The 6,663-nt window shown below is 48.0% G+C and overlaps 1 protein-coding gene across 1 annotated transcript in view; it reads left to right on the top strand.

Annotated features, from left to right (window-relative positions):
* Positions 1 to 6,663, top strand: part of SLC16A2 (solute carrier family 16 member 2) — a 109,234-nt gene that overhangs the window by 65,708 nt on the left and 36,863 nt on the right. The window lies entirely within an intron of this gene.

The following is a 6,663-nucleotide window of genomic DNA, read 5'->3' on the forward strand; positions in this document are numbered from 1 at the left end:
AAAAAAAAAAAAAATAGATACAGGTAGTGTTTGTTATCTCAGTAAGAAAGTAACAGCAGATTTAAAGTAGGCAGAAAAGAAAATAGAGAAAAAGAGAACTCAGGAACTTTACAGTTTGCAGGTCGACCTTAGGACTCTTTTTCCTTAATGTAAATGTGCACAATGACCATACTATTTCCATTTTACATAAACTCTAGCAAGTAGATATGCCATAAAATCAATGGAGTGCCCCAAAGGGGGTCATTCTCCTTGTTTTCTTCTCATTCTTAGATTATTTGTTTCCCACACTTTTTTTTTTAAAGGAGGAACTGAGCTGTGGCCTGGGGCTTTTGTGGAGTGGGTTGAAGTTGTGCTGCTTACAGGCAGGACTTCACAGTGTGTCACCACGGAGTCGTTGTGCCCTCTTACTTATCTCAGTTTTCCTCTCTGGAGGATTAAGCCTCTCCAGGAGGGTTCAAATTGTGGAGTCACCAGCTCCTATATATGTTTCCTGGATGAGCCTTTTTTTTTTCTTGAGACAGACTCTCACTTTGTCACCCAGGCTGGCAACCTCTACCTCCCGGGTTCAAGCAATTCTCCTGCCTCAGCCTCCTGAGTAGCTGGGACTACAGGCACACACTACCATTCCTGGCTAATTTTTGTACTTTTAGTAGAGACGGGGTTTCACCATATTGGCCAGGGTGGTCTCAAACTCCTGACCTTGTGATCCACCCACCTGAGCTTCCCAAAGTGCTGGAATTTCACAGGTGTGAGCCACTGTGCCTGGCCGGATGAGCCTTTTTTTAAACTAATTTTGTTGGGGGTTCTCTGTAGGGCCACTGCACATCATGGGGGGTTAACCCCCCCAGACATTTCCATGAAGCCCCTGGTCACCCAGGGGCACCTTTTGGCTGGGAGAAGCAAATGTGCTTTCTCTTCAGAGATAAAGAAACACAGTCTCTCATTTGCCTATAAAAACAGCAGTATAGTTCCTCACACAAATATGCACAGACAAGCCAAACTGGGATTAATTTTGGGAGAAAATGCAATGGAGAAGATTCTTTAGAATACACCTCTGAACTAGAAGTAGGATCCTTAAACAACTTCCTAGGAAAAAAATAAAATCACTCAGAATAAATCAAGGACCATTAACCAAAGGGAAGGCCAAGGCTCAGGAGGACTTACCAGTTCCACAGGAGGAGAAGCTCAAAGTCAGAGAGGCTTCAATGGGCCTCTTCTGGTACCTTAGCTCTGAGTTTGGGCAAACTTCTTATGGGTTCTGAGTCCGCTCTGAGGTCCCACATTGGATGCCAAATTATTGTCAATGAAAAGAGTCAAACTCTGCAAAATATTTGAAGAGACTTATTCTGAGCCAAATATAAGTGACCATGGCCTGTGATGCAGCCCTCAGAAGGTCCTGAGAACATGTGACCAAGATGGTCTGGGTGCAGTTTGGTTTTATACATTTTAGAGGGCCATGAAACATCAATCAAATACATTTAAGATATACATTGGTTTGGTTCAGAAAGGTGAAACAACTTGAAGTTAGGGCTTCCAGGCTATAGGTAAATTTTTAAATTTCCTGGTTGACAATTGGTTGAGTTTGCTTAAGGACTTGGGATCAATAGAAAGGAAATGTTTGGGCTAAGATAAAGGATTGTGGAGACCAAAGTTTTATTGTGCAGAGGAAGCGTTTAGCTAGCAGGGTTCAGAGAGAATACATTGTAAATGTTTCTTATCAGACTTAAAGTCTGTGTTGATGTTAATACCAGAGAGGTATAATGAGGCATGTTCAACTCCCACTTCCCATCATGGCCTGAAACAGTCTCTCAGATTAAATTCTAAAAGAGCCCTGGCTGAGGAGGAAGTCCATTCAGATGGTTGGGGACTCTTAGAATTTTATTTTTAGTTTATAAATGGGAGCAGGTTATGGCTCAAATACTAGAGACTCTTGCTATTCTTACCAAGATTTATTAGAGTTTCTTGAATGGATGTTCCTTCATTTGCTGTAGGCAATTAGGACAATTTCCAGAGACTTTGAATAGTTGATTTTTAAATAAATTTCGCCAGTTGCAGTTTTTTCTTTTGGGTGCACAGGGCTCCTCATACTCCCATTCTGGAACTGGAACCATCTCTGTTAAGTTTGTAAACACCTCCACACACAGATTTCTTCAATCTAACCCCAAAACACTGACCTGGGATAGGAAGACCCCACCTAAGCAGTACAGTAGGAGAAGCCTGGAATTTAAGGCACAAATTGGGACTAGACACTCTTGACAAATTTGTCTATCCTAGCTACTTGCCATTTAAAATGACTAAACACAAAGTGGGACATAGGGGATCAAAAGGGAGCAAGTGAGGCCATGCCTTCCCCCATACTCCCTACCCTGTGTTTCTCTCCTAAGAGATGAATAGAGGTGGTGGGAGGGAGACTCATAGTAGAGAGAGGATACAGCTCTCTATACCAAAGCAGATTGGAGTAGCTCCATTGGCCCCCTAGGGAAAGAGCCACAGGGAGGCTGACTTGGGTTTCACAAGAAAAAGTACATTCTAAGGGTAAAGTATGTAGTAAAGGGCTGACTCGTAAGAAGTGAGCTCCCTGTCATCACTGAAGTTATTATGGAAGTAAAGGGTGGAGGGTCATATGTCCAGGACCCTCTATCATTCTTCTACAGTTAGAATCCCAGGACCCTTGGGGGCCCATTGACCCTAAAATGCATTGATTCTCTGTGTTTGGAGAAGAAACTCTGCCCAGTTTTGTCTGGCCAAGTCAGGTGATTCCTAGGATTTTTGACATGATAAGAGTTCAGAAACACCCCAGGGACCACAGGCCTTTCCTGGGGTTTTGCAAAGGAGCAGCATTAGGATTCATTACTGCTGTAATCAGCATCTTAATTGCCAGTCTTACTCTCAGTCTTTATACTTAGTACCTGGTGCATATTCATCCTCCACCCACAACCGGTCCAGCTAAGCTTGGTGGCAAACATGAGATTCCCTAGACCATCTGCATTCCACCTTCTCTGCCTCCCCCTTTTAGAGAGCTCAGGAAATTGGTTTTAATCCACCAAGCTCCTGTTGCTTAGTAACAGAAGCGCCTGCTCCTAGCAACCGGGAACCACAAAGATGCTGCAGAAAGAGGGGGCTGCCTGGGCCCTGCTCTTGCTCAGCTACTGACAGCTGGCCTCCCCAATGTTTTCCTCACACAGCACGGACAATCTGTCTCAGATGCCTGTTCTTGAAAAGCTGATCTCTGGGGCAGCTGCTGACCTCACTTCTCAACCTGCCTGCCTGGAGCCCCTCCGAATCCCACCTCCCAGGCCAGCAGGAGGCAGCTCATGATCATAACAGGGTGGCTCTGGGAAGTGTTCTCACTGGAGAGGGACAGAGGTCACCAGCTGTGTTGGTTTCTTCAGTCTGGCCTGGTGGGTGAGAGTAGGGTGTCCCACACAGTCGCCTACAGCCCTGGGTGAAAGCAATTCCTGCCTGAGTTGGAGGTGGGGGAGCGTGTTGTAATCCAGCCCATTTGAGCGTGAAGACAGGCAAGGAACCATATGAGATAATTCCCTCCTAGAGATCAGGAAACTGCGAGTCAGGACAGGCTCGGGCCTACCCAGCCTTTTGGTGACAGCCGGGTCTGAAGCAGTGCCAGAACGTGGGGCTCCCCGGTAGAGTCAGCACCCATGAGAGTGTCAGGCCACTGTGCAGCGCCAGAGACTTCTGCTTCCTCTCCTCAAAGGACAGCAAGAACACGTTTCTCCACCGCCTAAGAAGATCCCTGCCCCCTTGCCTTCTGGGATGGCTCCAGCTTAGGGTGATCACCAATGCAGATGTTTCCATTTGACCAGCTGCTTTCCTAGAACTGTTGACATAATAATAAGAGTACAGAAGTGCCCAGGTGAGGTCTGTCCAGAGCTGTAAGTCTGTGTACCTGCACTAATTGGCATCTTCCTTAGTCACAGATCTCCCTGGCCTTCACAGGAGGTGCAGGTGGGTGCATTTCCTCTCTGTCTCTCTGGAGCCTCAAGCTCTGAAAGTGGGGCTGTCCCCTCGGAGTAGACCATGGAAAGTGGGGGTGCTGAGGACCCTGCCCCGACTCCCATCCCCCCTGCCCCTGGGCCAGACTCTGAGGTGAGAACAAGCCTTCAGGCTGTGAGCTTCCTTCTTGGCTTCTCCCCTCCCTTTCCCCTTTCTCCATCACAAGAAAAGGGCTTCTGGTTTCTGCTTTCCATTGCCTGGCAACCGAACCAGCTGCCACAGGCTGAGTGGAGCAGCACAGATGCTGCTAGATGAGGGGCTGAACTGAGGGGGTGCAGTTGCTGTCTCCAGTCATAATCCCCCATCAGCAATGCTGCTGGTGCTCACAAATTGGATACAAGGCTTTTTTTACATTTGCCAGCGTGATGTCTATTTGAAAAGTCTTCCAAAGGCGGGCAGATATGCCACAATTGGATAAACTGCTCCATCCTTTGCTATTTCATACTTAAAATGTGTCGTTATGGATAATTTCAAGCCTATACACAAGTGGAAGGGCATAGCAAGCCCTCCTGTACACAGCATCCAGCTTCAGCGATTATTAGCACCTGGCCAGACACACATCATTGGATCCATGAGTATTTCAGTATGGAGCTCTGAAAGATAAGAACCCCTTTTAGCATAACTACAGTGTCATTATAATACCTAAAGTAATTAGTAATCATTCCATAATATCATCAAATGCCCAGGGAATGTCTAAACTTTAAATGTCTCATGTCTCATCAATGTTATGGAGGGTTTATGTTATTGTGTTTTTTTCCCCTCTTTATTGTAGTCAGGATCTAAATAAAGTTCACTCATTAATCTATGAGCTCCTCCTCCTGAATATCCTGAAATGACAAGGAACTATGATTGTCCTGGAAATCACTGACCTGCAGGTCTTCCTGAGACCCCCCGTGAGCTCTGCTTTGAATAACAGAAGCTATTGCTAGTTCCCAGATTTTGAGATGAGACTGAGATTCAAGGCAGTGAAATGAAGAGCTCAATGTCCCCCAGCTACTGAGGGACTGGATCACGTTGTTAACTCATAGCAGGAGTCCAAGCGCCTGTGTGTGCCCTGATGACCACACTCTGACACCCCTGCCTGCCCCACATCCAGAAAGATGAAGGAAGCCTTCAGGAAGGGGGCAGAAAAGCCCTCCACCACTCCTGCACGCACCCTCGTGCTAGTCCAGGTCCCACCCAGGATCTGTCAAGACCAGTGCAATCCCACCTCTGTGACCTCCCCCGCCCATTTCTCTCTTCCCAGGTGACTGCCCTTGGGTACATGTGCCTCAGTCTTCCCCTCACCCAGAAGAAACCTTGATTCCTAAATATCTGTGCCCCACACCCAAGGTGAGCCTCATCCCGAGCCTTTTGGAAGCAACTCCCCAAAGGGGTGCTGACTGCCTGAGTGAGGGGCCTTGTGTGTGTGTATGTGTGGCAGGGGAGGGTGCATTGCAGGTACAGGGCAGTCTTTGGAGAGACATCCCAGACCCCAGCCGGGGAGCCAGCCACCAGACACTCCAGAGTGATGGTGTCCCTCTTGTCCTCAGAAGGGGCAAGGGAGTGTCCAGGCAACATCCTGGGCCTGAGCATCCTGAGGACAGGGGCTTTGGCCTTACCTCTCCCTCCCACAGGGTTTTGCCCTCTGGGGGCCACAAGAAGTTCTCATCTGTACAGCAAAGATACTCGAGAGAATCAGCTGGGCTGTCCTGTGGTTGAAGGAGGCTTCTCAGCTTGGAGTAATGGAAATCGCTCTGGCCAGAGCATTCTAGCATCCCATCTTGGTCTCTGCTCTTACATCATGCAGCTGAGTGACCCTGGGCGGGGGACCTTCTTTTGTGGGTCTCAGTTTCCTTATCTATACAAAGAAGGGGCTGGACCAGCTGCTCTCTAGGGGCCCATTAGCTTTCAGGTTTCTATAATCTCCAGGAAAAGGAGACCCATACATTCCTTGGTAAATGGTTTCTGGTCTTAATTACCTTTACTGTCAGGAAAGTCTTCCTGCCTGTTTCCTTCTGTCTCTGAGCCTTGTTTCCTCTGACCGAGACCCTTGTCTAGATAAGCATGTTTATTGTCCCAGAAGCGCCTGGGCAGGCAACAGGCATTTTCATCACCACAACTCAAGTCACGATGGTGGGAGAGTGGGTTATAGACCCCGCCAAGTCCCTGTTCCCGATCCCCAAGGTGTTCAGGAGGTGGCAGTGTTCAGGCCACACACAGATGAGAGGTCATGGAACCGACTGGCTCCTTGCTCTTCAACGACCCCAGCTTCCCTATCTGCCAGATAAGGAAGTGGGAACTTTCCCCAGGAAATACAGAGCTGGGGCAGGGAACAGCTGGGGACCCCTCAGGAGGGATCTTTCCTGAGCAGGGGTGGGGATGATGAAGAGGAGAGCCAGTCACCTAAGGAGCAGATTTGGGGCATGAACTAAAGCCAGTTTACGAAACACATCCTCAGGGACCTCCTGGGTCCTCCTGGGCAAGACAGGAAATACACAGAAACACACACATGTGCACACACCCCACAGGAGAAGAGATTACAAGCATATCTGATTACCAGGTGCCTGAGATGGGACTCTAACTTGACAACCCCACCCAGGGGCCACGAGTCTCCCAGCAGCTTTATGTATTCAACAAATAGTGACTGAGTTACTGGGCATCAAACAG

Source organism: Cebus imitator, unplaced genomic scaffold (genome assembly GCF_001604975.1).
Source record: "Cebus imitator isolate Cc_AM_T3 unplaced genomic scaffold, Cebus_imitator-1.0 Scaffold709, whole genome shotgun sequence".
NCBI classification, from domain to species: Eukaryota; Metazoa; Chordata; class Mammalia; order Primates; family Cebidae; genus Cebus; species Cebus imitator.